Raw genomic sequence first — 21,990 nt, forward strand, 5'->3', positions numbered from 1 at the left:
CTACTCAGGCGTGATGAGTCCTGTGCACTTCAATAACTGTCTGGTTTGGTGCTTCAGCTTCAAAGTCAGAACAACAGAAGACTTCAGAGAAATGGTTCGGACGTGCGGAAAGGATACTTGGTGCTCCCCTGCCTACCTCCAAAAAACTGTATGCATCCGACGTGATAAAAGGCTCAGAAGACCACTCTGGACCCGTCACATTAAGCCATCTCCTTTTGACGTTTTAAATCCTACCTAAAATCCTAGTGCATCCACACTTTATGTTTTTTTTAATATTTTTTTCTATTCCTATTCTATCTATAGCCCCACCTGTACATACATTGTTTGTGTGTGATGTATGTTTTACGATTTTATTTATGCAGTGTGTATCTTATTCACATCTTATTTGTATTATGCGTTGTGTTTGTGTTGTGTCTGTGTACTGGAAGCTTGTGACACTAAAACAAATTCCTTGTCTGTGTACTGGAAGCTTGTGACACTAAAACAAATTCCTTCTTTTGCAATAAAGCTCTTTCTGATTCTAAAGGTTAAAGTGTTTTTTTGTTTTTGTTTTGTTTTGTAATTGTAAAAATGTAGCCCACATCCGCAGCACACATTTCTGTGCATTATGCGCAAAGCTATTTTGTACGTTGTGTCAATCACTTTGAGGTGACTGGCCTGTTGTGTGTGTGTGTAAGAGAAACAGCATCTCGAATGACCGTCATCTTCCTGTGGAAGATGGAAAGCTGAACCTGGACCAGATTCGATGCAGGAATCTCAAGAGAATAACATTGAGAGTTATGAATTAGTCCTGACCGATTTCGTGTCATGTACACATCAAAAACAGTTTTCCTCAGTTTTAACAGCGTTTATAAAACACAAGACATCTGTGTGTTTTTGTCTGTATAGGGGCATGGACTCGGCCTTGGACAAATGTAAATGAGCTCTGTCCTCTGGAAACGAGTCCTGGAGAGTGGCGACTCGATTAAGAGAAACAACATGTCCTGCGGACCACACATTTCTCCACTATATCACTTTTCCAGAGGACGATCTCTGACAGAAAGGCATGCAATGTGAAGTCCAGACCACAAAAGGCACTGGGCCTCTGCATCCTTCAATAATATGCTAAAACACAACATAAACATCTGCGTTACACTTCCTATGGGAAAAGACTTATGACGAAAAGGGGGACCTATTATATATCTTATATAAATGGTTTTAAAATAAGATAATAGTTATACGAAAAAAAATGAGATAATATGTATAATTAATATAGCATATATATATATATATATAGTACTAAATATCGATATTATGTATATATATGATATATATAATATATCTATAGTATGTAAACACACAGTGTCATTATACCATTGTAACACTATATTTTTTTAATTATTTCCCATCATAATATGTTACCAAAGTATATAAGTAGTTAAATTAAGCCCAAAATGATGATATGTAAAATACAGCCAAAAAATTATGTGCATACATAGAAGCCACATACAAAATGTCTATATATATAGAAATATATATATGAACACAATCTACCACGCACTTATAGTAACTCTTTATCATTATGTATATTTGTAATTTGGGGGACGTAACAACAAGGTAAGGCGTAACAGCGTGGTGATCAGTTTTAGATGACCCTAAAAAATATGCTCATAAAGATATCAGTCCGACTCGCGGTCCTAGTAATCCAGCATCATAATGTGGCTTTATGGTATATATGTTGAGTCGAGAAGGGTTGATTTTTTTTCTTCATTCATCACGGTACCGTTTAAATTCAAATGTAGCCCACAAGATGATTTGTAAAATTGTTATTTTCTTCACAACAAAAAGAATATTATAATATAAAGATTTATATAATATATTAAAAAAATATAAAATATATCTTAAAAAAAATCTATAAAATAAAGAAGATATGTATAAATGCATACAACTGGGGGAAGAAACAACGGGAAACAAGGGAGTAACAGAGTGATACATTTAGATTTACCTTACTGATATAACTCAGTAGGTACTAGATGCGTGCCCCCTGGAACCAGATGTTGGTTTTTGGTGTTGATAAAAACTTTTATTACCCATAAGTTAAAGAAAACTTATTTGATTGCTATCGTTTTTACCCTTAAAACTACGTTTCGTAACAGGGTTGAATGCGCCTGACCGTATGTACCTCCTGCTATGCTGTATAAAACACTTGTGGGCACTCTTCAAGTTTTGCTTCAAATATGATGAATTTGATGTTTACACTTGAAATTATAATATAAAAACAATTCAACAGATGATCATAATCTCCAAACTGCAAAAGCATATCGCTTACAACTGAAAAAATCCCAACTTTAGTTTCCGTTCTTTCCATTCATCATTTGTTTGCCAATTTCCAGATCACAAAACCAGTTTTCCACACTCTCAACTATTCAAAGCATCACCTCAAAAACCGCTCTCTCATGACTCAGAAAACAACTCCATCAGCGAGTCGATCCCAAAACCATCGGCCACCACAGGAAATAACACCAGTGGTGTTTTTCTGACTGTAATCTGCCCCGATAGGGATCTCCGGCCCCCTCTTGTCTCTCCCTCCAACCACTCCTGACGCTGGAAACACTATCCCACTCTGCAGCCCGTCACCTGTTTGGCCGCACAAACCAGGGACAGGTGAAAAAAAACATCCATCATGTCCCACCACATCCATCAAGAAGAGAGCATCATGTCAGAGTAGCTGGCTGGAAACGGGACCGCCCATGTAGGATTGGACAGCAACAACCCGGCTGCCCTTCCTGCCCAGCTGCACTTGCACTTCTCAATTGACCCCGTCCCACCCAGCGTTGTGAGGAGAGTGGCAGGGCGTCTGGGGAGCGGAGTTACGAGTGGATCGGTGAAGGAGGTCCTGACTTTCCGAGGTCACACAGAGACTTCACCGATACCCCCAATTAAAGTTAGCTAGGTGTCCCGAGAGAAAGATGCCTCATTCTGTCAAACGCCAGAAGTGCCACAGGCCACATCGATTCTCAACGTCACCTCGCTCTAAGCGCAGAGATGCAGCTGAGGCACATTTAACTAGATCCTTGAACTATATTAATGAAGCATAATCCAATAAAATCATTCAAATAAATATTGAAAATAAATGGTTATTATTCAACAACATTTATATATTAATTGTCTGTGCTATATGTGTGTATACATATATACATCCAAGTGCCCACTGCTCCGGGTGTGGTGTGTGTTACGGTGTGTGTGTGTTCACTGCTGGAGTGTGTGCACTTTGGATGGGGTGAAATGCAGAGCACGAATTCTGAGTATGTGGTTCACCATACTTTGGCTGTATGTCATGTCACGTCACTTTGTTAATATTAACAAATCCAACAACAAATAAAACATCAAATATCTTCCTGGGACTGATTATAAGTTGAATCTAATCACTATATATATTTTAAATACAGACTTCACAGTTAATTTTACATATGTTTAAAAAATATAACAAATATAGGTAAACTATTGTTATTACGGTAAATGATACAATAGCATAAATCAAACAATAAAAAAATCTAATTCGTTTGATTGAATAATATGTATATCGATATATAGATCTAATATAGATATATATAATATAATATATATATATAATATATATATATAATATTAGATATTATATATGAATTATGTTCAAAATCAAGGAGATTAAAGATTTAATAAGAATTTTAAATTTGAATAAAAGATTATCTTTTTACATGTCTTTAGTTTCAATTAATGGTGTGTGTAATTAACTTATATATGAATATTAATTGAAACCATTAATTTATAATGTATATTTTTTATGAGATTTTTTCAAATAAAAACCAATTTCTAAGTATTTGTTTCAAAATAAAAAACGGGATTTATTAAAATACTATATCTATATCTATAATATATTGATAATCTTCTGATATATTATATTATAAATTATTTTCATATCTTTCAGTGATTGAATTATATATAAAATAATTTTCAAACAAGTAATGGACATTGTACAATAATATATTGATTAATTGATAAACTAAGAAATCCCAAAATAACGAACTGATTTTTATAACTATGAGCTTTATATAAAGAGGTAAAATAAGGCATTTCAATATTTATTACATAAAAATATTTTATATACTCTATTCAAAAATAAAGTATTACAAAAAATATAAAAGTAGTGTATGATCCATTAGGATAGATAAAGGCTAGCTATGATGTGGCGGAGGAAATGTATGACTCCATTTCTGTTTTGTACTAAATACTGAAAACAATTAAAACGTATATTACGAGCATGGAATAATATCCTTTAGAGAGTTTCTTCTAAAATCTGCAGACCAAAAACCACACCACAACTCAAGAACACACCTCGCACAAAAAGTGTTGCTACAACAAAGAGCAGTAAACACCACCGAAACATACAGAGTATGTTGTACTGTACGTCGTATGCCAACACTTTTTGTTGTCGAGGCGTGTTTCCTGAGTGTGGGTGGGTCGTTCCTCGATTTTTGGTTCTGCAGAACTTTTTTAAACAAGGTAATTTTTCTCTGCAAAATATCAAGGGACTAGAACCGTAGCCCAAGGGCCAATTCTAACTATTATCCTGGTTAAGTTCAGTCCTTCCAGCAGTTCCTAGTCGGTTCCTCTAAATCCTGCAGTTTCCTCAAGGAGACAACCCAAGATTGGTTCGCGTGAGCAGCCAGTGGAAGGTCCGCGGGTCAAATCAGTAGGGGCATTGATGCAGCAAGAGCAGCGCTGGGATGTTCACGCATGAGTCTTATTTATCTGCAGACAGCCAGGAAATAGAACAGCCCTCCTTACCTCAAACCGCAATACAACTCAAACACATCTGACATGTACAGAGAGACACTCCTATAAACAGTCAAAACACTCACCTTCATTTCTTCATCACTTAGAGTTCCTTACTCGACAACTCTGCTCCTTGCTACTTACTAGTCCAGGGTTCGAACAACAAAACTTGTTCAATGCAGAGCCTGGATCTTGGCTTAACCACTAAGCTACATCCCCTTACAGCCATGAATCAAAGCTTGGTGAATGATTTCAAACAATTTTCAATACATGTTACAGATGTTTCATATACATAACGTCCCCTAATAGACATGAGATTTTAGTCTTCAAAACATGCTACAGACTGCCATCTTGTGGTCACAAACGTGAGCGCTTTTTAGCAACAAGATTATACATTTAATATTTATAATCTTGTTTATAATATTATATATATAATCTATAGTAAGATATATATATATATATAATAATATAAATAATAGTCAATTAAATTAACATTAATGAGTACAACAACAGCCTATAAATAGAGAGGTCTTAACATTAAATCCTTGTAATATTCAGTTGAAATACATATTTAAAAAAAAATCATAATGAAAACATTATAATAGAAAGTAAAATGAATACTACCTGATTATGACCAATACATAGAAAAAAATATCCTTTTCATTTTGCATTATAGCTTTTCTTTGTTTTACATTTTTGAGTATTTATTAAGATTGTTGAAATACTTGCATAATTAAAAGCAAATCTGTGCAAAAGATAAACTATAATAGTATTATAATAGGAAGAGTAGCTTCACCTTTCTCATCATTTTCATTTAAATGTAAAGTTGAATATTTTTAATTATACTTTTATAATAATTATTTTATCTTTAATTAACACATGATTACAAAGCAATAATATTTTTATTAATAATTAATAATTTTTTACATAAAAGCAAATCTGTGCAAAAATGTGAAAGTATAGTAAAAGTAAAACAAATACTATATGATTCTGCCCTATAAATAGAATAAAATAAACATTGAGGATAACATTTTCAGAAGTAAATTAAAAAATATTGTGCAATTACAATACTTATAATAGAAAAAACTAAACTAACTTATAATTACATTAAAAAAACATTTAAAATCATTATTTACGCCGTGTTTTAATGTAAACATTACATGATTTTCCAAATTTAAAAATGTAAACAATTAACACTCATTAAGATTATAATAAATGTAGGGGTCAGACTAAATATCGGCCGATACTTTTTTTTTGTTAATTTACCGCTGATTAGACAAACCGCTTTACTGCAAGTCGCATTCATTTCGCCGAGTATTTATCGTGCACCCCTAACATATTAATAACTTTTACATTTTGTTTTTTTCAACAAATGAATATTTTATAGCCAGTTGAAATATTCACATTTAATAATATGATATAATTATTATATATATAATATAATATATATATATATATATTTATATATATATAGATATAATAAATATATCTATATATGTGTACGCATGTTCAAACAAATCGGATTTAATAATTACACATTTAATAAGAAATTACAATTTGAATAAAAAAATAGATAGTTAAATTTATTAATTTTCACTTAGTGTGTGGTGGGATTAATTTATATATGGATATAATTAAACATTAAATTAAATGTATAATGGTTATATATTTTTTCAAATTAAACTTTAATAAAAAATTATATTTTTTACATTTTTATTTTCAACTATAATCTGTTGTTTGTGTGCGAATTAATTTATATTGAATATTATTGAAACATTAATAAATTAAATGTCTATTTTTAATATATTTAACTATCACGTTTACATATCAAATAAAAAACTGTTAATTAATACTACTATTATATATATTATATATAGATATATATAATATATAGTTCTATATATTATATAATTTATTTGAAACTATCTTCTGATTGATTATATATAAATATGAATAATTTTCAAACAAGTAATGAATTGGTAAAAATAATATATCGATAAAGTGACAAAACTAAAGAAATCCCCAAAATAAGAACTTGATTTTTTTATACCTATAAATACTTAATAAAGAGTAAAATAAGCCATTTCAATATTTAGTACATTAAAAATATTTATATAATCTATTCAAATAAACTATTAAAAAGTATTTAAAAGCACATCTTTGAGGAATAAAAAAATTAAAAAAATAAAAAAAAAAAAGAGAAAAAAAACACCTAACCTTTCAGTTCTGCAGACTGTTTGCTTATGGTCACATTTGATGGTTCATCAACCTTCAGCGTTTGAACTAAAGCCTCAGGGGAGATTTTAGTTCCAGCAAAGACTCCAGTGGGAAAACTGAACGCCTACATGGAAAACACATGAGGCTGAATGAAGACTGGATCCGCATTTAGAGCAGGTCATCTGAAAAATAATGACACTGGGCCAATGCAACAAATGTCTTTACCTTTGATGTATGTGTTTTATGCGGCTGGCAGATGTGTTGAGAGTTTGGTCTCTTTTGACATCTGTGTTTAATGAGCTGAATGGGCTTGGATCTGTTATCTTCTCTAGATCATTCCCCAGCATGGGTTTGTTTTTCAGGCTCATTTTCCAACACCCACAGCGCGCCGTGGTGTAGCTTCTGTCGGGCCCGTTTAATTTTCCCCACCATTCTGTCCTCCGGTGTGTGTGTGTGTGTGTTTGTGTGTGTGTGTTTTAATTTATATTGAATAAGATCTTTATAGTTATGCACCGCGCGTACATTCAGAATAAGTCCCCGCACGTGTTTTAAATTTACCATTTGTTTTGGTGTTGCCGCTTATATTGTCCTGGTTTAAATGGAACGGAAGAGGGACAAAAATGAGTCCGTCGTCCAAAACCCCTCCTCGGTCGTTGAGGCTCGTCTACATTACTAGAAAATGTTCAGTATCACTTTAAACTTAATAAATAAAACAATTGCACATCAACATATAACAGATGGCAAAATTATGAAGAAATTGAACTTTTAATCGAACGTGATGGCTTTCCAAGAAATGTATGATTTCCTTTCTGCTATTAACAGCACACTGCATTGACTTTTTAAATGTACATTTTAGATTTCAGCTTGTTAGCAATTGGGGTCTGCCAACTGACTCGCACAAGAAGCAGCAACTCAAAAACACTCCTTAACCACAACCTGACAATCTTAAGGCACTTTTTACAACCGCTGAGTTAAAGGCTGCTCTGAGCCTGCTCAGATTTTTTTGTAAGAAAATAATGCTGCAAACAAAACTAAATTAAAGACCCCCCTCAGCTCCAAAAATCAAAACAAACAGCTGTGGTTTCGGTGTGGAAACCTCTGAGCACATAACCAGTCTGTGTAATACCTCAAAAGGTGCCACTTCAAAGCGCCTCTGTGCCACCTTTTGCAGAGTAAATTTCGGTATTTTACATTCAATTTACACTGCAAAGGTGGCACAAAGCCACTTCTGAAGATGGCATTTGGGTCTTTACCATTTAATGGATGCTCATAGGGAAGCTAAATTCCTTTAACAAAAATTACAGCTGTATAATTGGAATGGCATGCTATCATTTTGAGCAGTTTTCACAGAGGCATGGCTTACCTCAGGCTTTTATTTGAAAAGATGTAATTCATCATTTTTAGTCAGCTTATCTTACCCATTCTTTGTTCTCATTATAAGTTGGTATAAAACTGTAACTTGTGTTGACAACAGAAACATAAATCCGTTCAAAATGTCTTTATTCTTTGACTGAATATGGCAAATAAAATACATACAAATATATACACAAGCAAAATCGGAACAGATAGTGACTGAACAATATTACAAAAACGAGTATATAGATCTGAAGCTTAGAAATACAAAAATAGAACACTATTGGTCGTCGCATACAGGTACATATGATTTAACAAATGACTTAACTTATTCAAATTAATCTCCTTTAATGCTTCTTTCTACATGCTAGGAGGATATCAAGAGTATAGCGGGATGTATTGTGGAAATGTATACGATTGTATACTGTATCCTGGTATGTGGAGGTTGGAACAGACGTGGTCATTTTCATTGCCCTGCTTCTGTATCTCTCTGTAACTGACTCTTGCCCCTGATGTACTTCGGGGCCAAAGTAAGATTGTAACTTGAGCCCGTGAGCCTCATTATCTCTGTACTTTATTCCAAAGTAGCAGTTAACACATACACCACTGTAAAAATACTACTGAAATGGCAGTGGTACGATTACGAAAGTAAAACTATTTTCTTTTGAAATATTTTTTTTATAAAATATATAAAGCAAGATTTTGCCATGCATGGTTAAAAAATAGACTCTTGGTGAATCATCACATGTTGGTTCCTGGGATAAGAAGGACAAAACTTATATGGTTTGTGCTGGTGCATATTTCCGCCTTAAACCCAAATAGCCATTCGTTACTTATGCAAAATCTTAAATTTCTATTTTTTTTTTGTGTATAGCAATGGAGTTACTATTTAGATATATATGCATCCCACACTCACCACAAATCTGAATAACAGTAAATAAAATAACAAAAATGTATTTGGCGCGTACAAATTAACTAAATATATAGCAAACCAAACGTTAACTTAAAATTGTAAAATTGGTCTTTACTTTTCTAATCCATTTTTACTGTACTTATTAAAATGTCCGCGTTTCTGCTAACAAAGGGTTGAACGGGAAGAGCTTGAAATTATATTCATGTTTTTTAGTTTCTTTTGTACACGTGTCAGTTGTACGACCAAACTTTAAATTCAGTTCACTGGACATTAGTTTAGTTATCCGTACATGAACAAAAATCGAGGAAGGAGGGTACGTCTGGTGCCGTCTTTAGACAGGGAGCGAAGTGGGACGATATCCCTATGAGGAAACACAAAATGTGCTTAGTTTTACATCAGCTCCCCTGGGGATACCATTTTTGATGCATTTGGTGGGAATGGAGCCGTACCTGGTTGAAGTCCAGCTGAAATTGATATTGAACTGTCCCACAAAGTCAGTCTTTGATGTTTTATCATAGTCCCCGCCACGCAAACAGATACCACCGCCAAATTCAGGGACATGACTTGTGAAATGAAGCGTATCGTTGCCATACTGGCTTAAAACCTGCCGAGACAAATAGGTAGCTGATATTAATTGTGCTTGGGAATATAAGGGAATATTTGTACTTTTAAAACAATGTATTAGTTACAGGGACTATTTGAAGTTGATTGCTCACAAGCTACATTCACCGTGAACCTTAAAAGAGACTTCAAAACCGTTTGTTTGAAAACACGTGTGTTTAGTCTTTCGAACGCAACTAGATCTCTGGATTCAACTGCGTCTAGGCTTTCTCAGTCTAAGACAACACTCCATCCTATAATGTTTTCAACTGAACCGTTGTTGGCAATGTAGCTGGTTGCCTGCTTGCATGGTCCAGTGTATATCCGTGCATTTCACACGCGAACGCGAGGATCAATGATTGAGCCCGCCTTGATGTTTACCTTGGGAAGCTGTTTGTCCACTGATTACTTAAAAGAACACAATATATACAGGTTCGCGCATTATACACATGGTATAACACCAGCGCCTCACAAGAAATTTCAGGTGTATGTACCTGTACTGACAGGCTAAGCGGCTTGTAAACCGTCTCGTGTTTTGAGGTTCTCTGGGTCAAAGCCGCTCATCAGTGTTTGCGCATGAAGGTTGGTTTCAGTATGTTTATGTAGCCACAATGTCCATTTCTGACTTAAAATAAGCCAATCTTTGTTTATGATCCATCTCAACCCCTGCGGTCTGAAAGTTCAGAGCCAACTGAGAAGAGAAGAGAAGAGAAGAGAAGAGAAAGAAGAGAAGAGAAGAGAACGAGAAGAGAAAGAGAAGGAGAAGAGAAAGAAGCGAAGAGAAAGAGAAGAACAGAACGAGCAGAGAAGAGAAGGCTACAACTAGTAGTAGTGAAAAATATTTAGCACCATTTGTATTTAGTAGTAACAGATCCGGCTTAAAATAATGTTATTGGAACAATTTCCATTTTCATGGATAAAGAATGATAATTTAGGCTGTTACACTAGTGATGTCTTGGCTAGTAAACCTAGCAATGTTCATCAACTTTGAATAGTTTATATTAAACCATATTATGAGTTGGTTGGTTGGTTCAAGATGGTTTAGCTGGTCTCCCAGCTTGGTCAGGCTGGTAGTGTTCAGCTGATTTAGTCAGCTGCTCCTCCTAGTCTGACCATCTGAAAAGTAACTGAAATTTTCTCTAAAAAACAAAAAAATCAACTATCCTAACCAGATATATGGCTAACTAAAACATGACAATACTTGGTTAAAAGTAGGTTGGTTAAAGCTGTTTTTTTTAACATGTAGTAGTCATACTAATTTCTAGTACATGATAAGTTGAGCCAAGAACTAGCAATTAATCACATCTGTCTTAATCCCAACTATCTATAGCTGGTTATGCAATGTTCTTTAACAGAATATTTTAAAATTGCATGACAGCCCTTATTAATCTTAAAGGGTTAGCTCACCCAAAAAGGAAATTTAGGCTGCGTTTTACTCACCCCCGAGGCATCCTAGGTGTATATGACTTTCTTCTTTCAGACGATTCCAATCGGAGTTATATTAAAAATGGTCTTTGATCTTTCAAGCTCTATCATTGCAGTCAGCGGGTGTTGCATTTCTTCAGTCCAAAAGAAGTTAAATAATAAGTGCCCTTCCATAAAAAAAATCTCACACAGCTCCGGGGGGTGAACAAAGGCCTCCTGTAGCGAATCAATTCGTTTTTGTAAGTAAAAATATCCATATTCAAAAACATAATAATCACTTTAATCTAAATTGCGCCAACAGCTGTACACAGAAGCAGTTCCAGGAGCATGACGTACGAGGTCAGCGTAGCGCATGCGCCGGTGAGTCTCATGAAAAACCGACGTTTGTTAACAGGAGAGTAAAGGAAGCAAAGTTTCCTTACTTTAGCAAAGGAAAAACCTCTTGGCTTATATTAAAATCCTCCGACATTCTTCTTTAAAAATCCTCATTTTGTACTTCTAAGTAGTGACCATGTTTGTGTTTTGATCTCTCCGCTGCGTTTCCATGTGCGTCACTTCTGAGCGGTGCATGTGCAAAACCGACCTCATACATCATCCGCCTAGAGCTGCTTCCATGTATAACAGTGAGCGCAAGCTAGATTAAAGTGATTATTATGTTTTGAATATGGATATTTTTCTTACAAAAACGCATCGATTCGCTACAGGAGGCCTTTGTTCACCCCCCGGAGCCGTGTGAGACACTTTTTTTAATGGAAGGGCACTTTTGATTTAACTTCTTTTGGACTGAAGCAATGCAACACCCTCTGACTGGAATGACAGAGCTTAAAAGATCAAAGACCATTTTTTAATATAATTCCCAACTGGATTCGTCTGCAAGATTAAAGTCATATACACCTAGGGTGCCTCGGGGGTTAGTAAAACGCAGCCTAATTTTCATATTTGGATGAACTAACCCTTTAACTAAACCAGAATTTCATGAGTTATGAAGTATTCATAATTCCGTTTTTTTTTTTTTTTTTTTTACTCAGGTAGGCTCACCAATTTGGCACCCTGCATTCCACATGTCCTGTGGGTTGAAGTTGGATGAGTCAGTTCTCAAACCACTGGGGTAAACCCGGCTCAGCTGGCGAGCGTTATGGAGAACAAACTCTGATCCTGTAGCACAGAGACAAACACAGTAAGATAATACAATTCTCTAAAAAAATAATTTATGAGCTGTTATAAGCAGTCAGACTCAAGTTTCCTTACCTGCCTCCTAGTGTTTCCGGGCCTTAGACTCCGTGAACGAGGAGATCTCGTAAAACTTTGAGTGAATTTGTGAATGTTTAAAGCTGCTAAAGTGGACACTCTTGCAGTAAACCACACAGTCCGACAGCTCTTTAGAGAGACGCTGCTTGGATTTCTAGACAGTACAAAAACAGTGCTTAAACACGTTTAGACGTTAGAAGTTTTGAAAACAAGTTTTCATTTTCACCTCCTTCCTAAGGTGATTTGCTAGTTTTTCACAAGCCAGGGTGGTCTGTTTTGATTATTTCAGAGGGGTTATTGGCACTTGAAAGCTGGTCAGGTCTAGATTATATGATGTGTTTTTACTGCAAGCATTTAGTTCTGCTACCTAAACCATTGAACCCAGGACTACTTAGACAATGTCATGACAGACGACCCTTAGATAATGAGGCCACATATCCACCTGGCTTCATCTTACACTACCATCTGTTGGGCCCATCCTTGCCAACCTGCTGTGCCAACTTAACAAAATATTCAACTTGCTTAGAGTGGTGAAGCCTAGATCTGGGCTGGAACCGAAAGTTGGTTCAAAGCCAACAAGGGTTAGTCCTTCAACATTGTTCCATTGAGAGACTATCCCTGTAGTAATGGTACTGTAAGTCACTTGAGATAAAATTTGTCAACTAAATGACTATTTAGTAATTGGACTAAACCAGCTATCCAACAAGAAAGAGTCCAAAGAGAAGTGGCAGTGTTCGTGTTAAAATTTAAAGATAAAATTCCAATGCTTTTTTTTTTGTTGTTGAGTAGTCAAGATGTATGTATGTTTGTTTGGTTGGAGAAACCGAGAGAGGTGATCCCTGACTGCAGCTAACCAGAGTTCAAAGAATCAAGTGTCACATGGTAACAGCAGCGCCAGCAAATACACATGGCCACCTATCAGATGGCAGAAGACTACAGAAGATATGCCGTTTCTGTCTTATCTCACTCTGACTTTCTTTCTTGCTTTTTCTTGTTTGCTTGTCTACTTCATTCCCAAGATTGCTTTAGTGTCACGTCTTCCGACTTTCATTAGTGCTTTATGCAATCTGCCCATTTTCAGAGCCACTGAACATCTCTTGTCTGTCAGAATATTTTGCTACCTTCAACAAGAGACAAGCTGGTCTACATTAGTTAAACTGCTTATGGTCCAGGACAGAGATTTTTTTCACTTGAAGTTGGCACAAAGAAACACTCCTGTTAACAAGTGGAAGTTTCCAGGGATGGTCAAACTAAAGGTGTGTGTTCAACATATTATGTAATTAGATTTGAATCTTGTGGTCACAGTCACGGCAGACTGTAACTCTTCCTTGAGGACACAGCACCGCAGAGCTCTGATGAAGACCCGATAGACCCCAATGAGACAAGACCGCCATTCAATATTTTACAATACAATGGAGTAGCCAAAGAAATTGTATCCTAGATATGCCCCATTATCCTTAACGTTATTTCGTTGTTAACTACTAATTAGCCATTTAGCTGACATTTTTACCAAGAGTGCTTTACAGTGTACTAGTTTACAGGAATGGTCCCCCTCAAAGTAACTTGGATGTATGGGTCTTGTTCAAGGGTACAACAGTGGTTGTTTGTAGATGTACCTTTGCTGGGTTTCAATATCTTTAATGACTTGGCTACACCACTGCATGGTTTAAGTGCAAGGTTGTGGAATTCATCTTAATCATAATTTAATAAATTACTGCTGCCATGATTAGAAAATCTACACAAACATCTCTCTTGAAATGTATCACTGTACCTTGACTCTATGCCGTATGCTGTCATTGCGATGATGGTCATCATCAATTTCAGCAGTGTCCTCTTCATCGCTCACCTCTCCCATCAAAGGGTCATCCACTACCCCATTCATGCAATTCTCTAATCCACATATCTTCTTTCCTTTCAACAGAATCTTCCCTTTCAGATCCTACACACACACACAAATAGAGAAGATACACTTTCATCAGCAACCATCAGAAATCTCATATACTGTAATAACAGACTTTAACAGAGAACACATGGATACACAAATTAGGTTTACATACTAGAAAACGCCTTTTCTGGTGGTTGGTCAATTAGGAATGTATAGAGAAGATTCTTTTGAACAAATCAATAGATTTGCATCTTAACCAGCAAGATTTCCTTAGTCAATTAGCTTCACTGGGAAGACAATGATGTCAGTTAAGTTTTGCTAGTATTTATTTTTGACGTGCAAACGGCTATGATGGTCTGTGAGGGGGGCCAATATTATTGTTTGCTTTAATAATTCATCGTGGCTGGGTCGCATGGACATAGATCATATGGCTGCCGCCCCAGGTGAACAGCCAGAGAAAGTGAATGTATCCTGGACAGGTCACCACACTCTGAACTCTGATACACACGTCTGCTCATGGGGTGGAAACTTCAAGATCTTTGCCGTGAACTCTTCAAGATGTTGAAGACATTTCAGCCTTAGACATTTACAGCTCGTTAAGTATCAATTAAGTGGATTTGTTGTGTGGGAGCTTTTTTTTATGTGAGCGTATATATGTGCTCTCCAGGCTCACCTCAGGAGACGGGAGGCCGATGGGAATCTTTCCATCTAAAGGGCTTTTCAACAGCTTGTCTCCCAGGATCTGGGTGAGGTGTTGGGCCATGACTTTCTGCTGCTCTACACTGCAGTGGTTTTCAATGGACAGGATGACAGGGTACTGCGATGCCTGTGGAGGGGAGAGTGTGTGTGTGTGTATATATGTGTGTAAATAAGTGATGGAGTGAAATGGAACACTCAACACAGAACAGCGGCTAACACACTGGTAGGCAGGGGTCGAGTGCCCTAGATCACATTACACACAAACAGAAGGGCATGGTGCCCTGGCCCCAGTCTGTCACACACACACAAAAATGCAAGCTAGTACAGTACTCTAAACCAGTTTCTAAAGATCAAAGATGAAGAAAGAAAACAAGAGGGTTATAAAAATTTGTATGGGTATATATCAAAAAATTGTTTTTTTATACCAACAGTATTTTTATTATGATGTTATTTTTATGTTGTATTTTGAAATATACCATGCATGTACCATGGTATTTACATGGTTTTTACAAAAAAAAATCATAGTAGAAGTCCAAAAAACTATGGTATTACTATGGTATTCTTTGAAGTACCTGATTATCATCTGGTGCCTTCACTGTACCGTGGTACAGTATTGTTTGAAAGTATGGTATCATGTTAATGACATGTTTCAAAATGGTACCATGCTAATAAATTATGTTGAACACTAACATGATGCTAATGCCATGGGATTCCTTGACTTACCTTAGAGAACCACATAAATACCATAGTATTTGAATACAGGACTGATTCATTACAATGCCATATTAAGTACTGTAGTATTACCATCTGATAACACCACTATACCATAGCACCATTACAGAACAGTTTTGTTATAAACGTGCAGTTTTAAGAGTGAATGAAAACAAAGCCACAGTTTGTGACATACTTTAAATGCATAGTTGCCGAGCACAGTGACAACATCCTTGAAGAAGATCTTGGAGGTAAACGTATGTCCATGGTAGACGATTGGTTCTCCATTTGGTCCATCCCAGCAGTCCACTTCTACACATCGACAGCCACGTTTCAGTGCTCTAAAATGCACATATAAAATTTACATATTTATTTATTTTTTGTGGAATTTAAATATTAATTAGTTTATTGGAGATTTGTAGTTGATGTATGTTTTTGAACTAGGTTTTTGAAAACATTTACCGTATATAGCCTTCCACACTGCTGTGTCCTCTGATTTGGTCCTCCAGAAGGTACGTGTTATGCGAAGACGATATGAAGTAATGACAGAGAGGCTGAGTCATGTCCTGGTAGAGATCCACCATGTTAGGGTTGAAAATGGAGCCCTCTGACGAGCTCAGGGTACATCAGGAAACCTCAAATGTCAGTGCTTGCAACATTTTTGCTATCGAAACATAGGATGAACAATTAATGTATTTAAACGATGGGTGCAACGATGTCAAGAACACAAAATGCCGCATTAGGCTACCTGGAACTAGAAGGTAATGAGTTTGAGAAGTTTGAAAGCCAAATCACCAGGGATGATCTAAACAGATCAATGGCAAGTGGAACTTAAAATACAAATACCTGAGCTTGTCGAAGAAACCTGAGTAAGAAAAGTACAACACTGTTAGCTATGCTCATCACAAAATTCGTTACGTCCCCGTGTCTGACAGTAGGACGGGGCTTTCCATAGCGTTCAATGAGCTTTTAGTGCATACTGCTGAACTCCGTCCTCATGTAGCTGCTCCTCCCCGAGGAAATCTTTCAGATCTTGGAGCGGCAGTAGAGAGGATTTCTGCCCATCACTCGAATATTCCTGACACAACACGCAGGACGTCCTCACTGCTGAGTCAACATCTTATAGAACAGCACAAACTCATCATCTTCAAGAGTTCCTGATTGAGAACTTGTCTGCCATCTGAAGAACAACCAAAGTTACAAAATGTAAAAATACAAGCAACTAGCTGTAAATGGATCACCAAATAATAAAAAGGTGTGTCTAGTGTTAAAACCACCATTGAACTTAAGCTACATCAAGCTACAAGTGGTATAGCAATGTAATATGTAAGTTAACCGTGCTAATGTTTTCAGTTACCGTAAAGGACGAAGAGCATGATGCTCATTCATGTCCAACATTCATCATCTTTAACAGATTGCGGACCTCCTTGAAGTTCATCTGCCCATCTCTGTTTTTGTCTGCCTTTTTAAACCAATCACAGATCCATCTGGAAATAGCATTTAAGGGAAAACTGCTTGACATGATTTACCAAAGTAGGGTTCCTGGGAGTTTATGTTTAAGAGTTTATGTTTAAGAGCTGGAAGTTAAGTGCTCAAACTTGGGGCTTGGACATCAATCCAAGTATAGTTAGGGATAGGGTTAAAACTTTGAGAAACAAGAATGCTGTCCCAGGAACATGTCCGAATTCCATAACTCTTGTTGCACCACATGGAGTGAAAGCAGGTCAGTGGATCAGATGTGCTGCATCCCTGTGTATTTAAGTGTGTTTTTTTGATTTTTTTTATGCTTGATGAATTGTTTTTGTAAGATGGACAGAGAGTGGAATGATAGACAGGCAGATAAAGAGTGATAGTAAAGGATACTGGTCTAGTTTCTCTCTCTGCCCCATGTTCTCCAGGTTATCGATGAGTTTGCGTATCCCTTTAATCCATGATTGCGCTTCCGCTGCTGATTCGGCCACTAGGTCCAGGTTGCCTCGTCGACCACGGAACACAAGGGTGAAGCAGCGGTCAGGCGGGAACTCGTCAGCAATGCTAAGCAGAACCTCAGATTGGTGCCCTTCCCGAACAGCTTCCACATCACCCACAGAAACTATAGACACACATAGACAAACACTTACCTAGCTATCCCCTAAACCCTAAGACTTGGAGACAAGACCAGACCAATATGTGATCTATCAACTCCCCGACCCATAAAAATGCAACATCTTTTTGTGGCCTCAAGAGATCTCAGTACCAAAATAAAACAAGATTACGGCAGCAACCTAAAAACTACATCCAGTCTAGAGCAGGGGTGGCCAATCATGCTCCTGGTGGACCATAATTTAGCACACCTAAACTAGCTAATCAATGTATTCGGAAATACTAGAAAGTCACTGACAGGTGACCTTGATCAAGGTTGGAGATAAACTGAGGGAAAGTGGACCTCGAGTGCCAGAGTTAAGAACCCCTGCCCTAAACCCTAAGATTTGGAGACAAGACCAGACCAATATTTGGCCTATCAAGGCCTAGACCCATACAAATGCAACATTTATGTGGTCTCAAGAGATCTCAGTACCAAAATAAAACAAGATTAAGGCTCCAACCTAAAACCTACTTCCAGTCTAGAGCAGGAGTGGCCAATCCAGCTCCTGGTGGACCATAATTTAACACACCTAAACTAAACTAATCAAGGTCTTTGCAATTGGTACAAGCTTCCAGGCAGGTGTGTTGGAGCAAATAGCTAAACTCTGGAGGATATTGGCCTGGTCTAGAGGTTCTGAAAATACTTTATATGAAGCTGCTATATTTCTGCCTAGAGTAATGTTGCAGTTGTTCCTGGCTGTTTATAAGTTAATCCATGAACTATCACTATTGTTAACTTAAGTAAGACACTTATTATAATGTTTTTTTTATTATTACAGAGTATTATAATTCTTCTGGTGGGTTACCTTCCAGCAGAGTTTTGCTCCAGCCCCCAATTAAATACCTGAACCAGCTAATGATGATCTTCAGGAACACTACAAACTTTCAGGCAGGTGTGTTGGAGCTAAACTCTCCAAGCCCTCCAGGAGGTGGACTGGACACCCCTGGCGAATGGGTTGTTCTTGCGGTACAGCATGTTGCTTTGGATAAATGGCTAATAATTACAGATTGTGGATCTTGTTAGTGCTACTTACAGGTGGAGTGTGCGTTTCCTGCTTTCTTGCTCTTGTACCAGATAGTCATGCAGTCTTCTTGTAGCCGGAAATAACGCTGCTTTTTCCACGTGCGAGACTTGATTTTTCTCATCACTGTGCCTACAAACATAGACTTCAGGTCATCGTCAGCCTGGATACCTGAGGAGCAAGAGAGTACAGGGAACGAAGGTAATGCACCTGGATTCTCAGCACATCATGTAAACACAAAACGTTAAAAAACACCTCCTGCCTCTCATAACCAGATAATGAATGTATAGATATAAATGAGATAAGTTTTGCCATACATTTTATGAATCCTTGTAAATTTGGATTGCTAGCACTTTAACTCTACCAGATTATCTAATGGAATTGTTATATAATAGATTTGATTTAATATTTAGCATTTTAAATGCAAAATAAGATATAATTTAGCCCTTTTATCAAGCTTTCCCAGTAAGACCCTCCCAACAGTTCTAACAATGATGAAACAGTCTTCGTATCACTTCTTAAAAAGTGTTCATATTTACAGTCTATAATGGTCATTTCTCTAAAAGCCACCTGCTTTACTTGCGGTATGGATACATGTACAACAATTTATTAGTTATTAAGGAACAAATAAATACACTGATACCACTGAGGATTTTTTCCACATAAATGTAAACTTACGTAGGCTCCTTTCAGTAGAAGCCATCTGTCGTTCTGTCATTTTTTAGGTGTCTCCTGTTTAAGGATGAAGAGAGAGAAGAAATTAATGAGTCACACTGACAAAAGTGGAGAAATGAATATTAAAAGACATCATACATTACATAGCATATTCAATTCAATTCAAGTTTATTTGTATAGCGCTTTTTACGATACAAATCATTGCAAAGCAACTTTACAGAAAATTATGTTTCTACAATATTTAGTAGTAGCTTATCAGTAGCTTATCATATGCTTAACATTTATCATACAATAACAGTTACACCTTTATCTCTTAAAGACATGCATTAAAACTGTATATCTGAGGCATCCCCTAATATAAAAAGCTAGATTTTATATGTAACAGAATATGTTTTATTAATACAAGCCATTAACCATAATTTAAAAAGAAACACCACACAAACAATGTAAAATATTCAGATACTTTTATTTTTCTGTGTTGGTAATAATATTAAAATCAATTTTTAAGTCTTGATTTCAGTATGTTCCTCCATTAATGCAACCGACAACCTTTTTACAGATTTTGAACAAATATATATGCACACCCTCAAATAAGTTTTTCAGATGGTATAAATGGCTGTTGTTAGTCAAAAGCCCCTGGATGTCTGGCTTTAATACAGGGATCAGCACTAGAGCTGTTGACTCAGACTCTTCAATGTGTTCTTTGTGAAAGCAATTCACACTCACCCTCAAATACTGCACAGCTATGCAAAATCATTAAAAAAAAGTCACAGATCTGTTACTATTAATGAAATATACTGTAATTAAATTGCATGAACTGAATTTCTGAGTATACTACGTAAAAAAAAAAAAAAAAAAAACATTAATCTAAAAACAACACTTAAAAAATGACCACAAGCTAGCCATGTGAGCAGAGATGTGTTGTAACACAAAGCCAAAGTTGTCATGAAGATTCAGGTTTCACATAAGGCCAGTTGCTTTAAACATGCCAGACAAAATGTCCAAAATTGCTAACGAGTCACTAACAAAAACACCCTGAACTCCTAATTCTCCAGATTCTTTCAATTAATGCATTGTTAGTTGCTGTTACAACTAATGACTAAAACTCTTGTAACACAATGATGATACGCATGAGCTACATCAAGATACAAAGGACAACAACAGCAGTAAATGTATTTAATTTTTTCATTTAAATATTTTATGGAAAAATAAAAATAAAAATAATTACACTATAAAAGGTACATAAATATGTATAATTTATGTAAGTATTCAAAAAAAAAACAATTTAACCAACAGTAGAAAGATAAAACAAGCAACAGGTGTGAACAGGTATCCTTTCTGTAGATAAACTTTCATAGTCAGGGACTTGAGTATAATAATATTTAACATCTCAGGGTTGAAGGAGGACTTACCCTCTGTGGGTTCATAGTTGGATCTGTATTTGAGCGTTGAAGAGGAGCATAACTCAGGAGAAGCCGGTGTAATGTGGCCCCCACTGCATAAGAGCCAGACTGAATGTCCACATCTCACCACAGCTTGATGTACCACAACACACCTCCCTCTGACGCACAACCACACACCCACAGATCCACAGCAACACACGGGACTCGATGTCCACAAGGGCCCCTTGTCCTCAAGATACACTTTCTATCCCCTCTCTGTCTTTGGGAGTCGAAACATCTCTTTCCTTCAGGCTGCTTTGTCTTGCGTCTCTCTGTCCCTCTGTACAGATGAAACGAGGGTATGTCAGTTTTGAGGTGGAAACACAATCCGGCGCATTGCGTAACTGGAGTGTTGCATTCCTGTACGTGTGACAACAGCTAAAGCTTTAATCGTGACCGAATAATAATGCAGATGTGAAATGTTACACTTCAGATTCAAATTCAGAGAAATACAGTTCTTAGTTTCTGATTGGCTGTGTTATTAAAGATATTTGCATATTTTATTATGCCAAACAGAGTGTTTTTGCATTTTTCTAAAGTCGTAATGTGTTTGCTAGGAGTCAAAAAGCCACATTTGATACACATCATTTTGAGTGGTTTTGCATGTTTCTGTGTTTGCTAACTGTCAAAAGAGTGTGAAGAGGAGCATAACTATGTGGTTGCTAGGTTGTTTGGTTACTAGCACATTTTTTTAATGGATTTTAGCATGGTGCTAAGTATTTTCTAGTGTGTTGTTATGAGGTTTCTAGGTGTTTTTGCTTACTTGACCCAAGTCAAAAAGAGCCACAATGCTAGGGTGTTGCTACACTAATGCCATTCTAAACGGTTGTTAGCGTGTTGCTGTGTTTGCTAACTGGCATGTTTCTATGTGGTTGCTAGGGT

At 36.4% G+C, this 21,990-nt stretch overlaps 1 pseudogene; it reads right to left on the bottom strand.

Annotated features, from left to right (window-relative positions):
- Nucleotides 1–10,210: 10,210 nt before the first annotated feature.
- Nucleotides 10,211–21,712, bottom strand: LOC122144967 (annotated as a pseudogene).
- Between the last annotated feature and the right edge of the window lie 278 nt (nt 21,713–21,990).

Source organism: Cyprinus carpio, unplaced genomic scaffold, assembly GCF_018340385.1.
Source record: "Cyprinus carpio isolate SPL01 unplaced genomic scaffold, ASM1834038v1 S000006810, whole genome shotgun sequence".
In the NCBI taxonomy this organism is placed as follows: domain Eukaryota; kingdom Metazoa; phylum Chordata; class Actinopteri; order Cypriniformes; family Cyprinidae; genus Cyprinus; species Cyprinus carpio.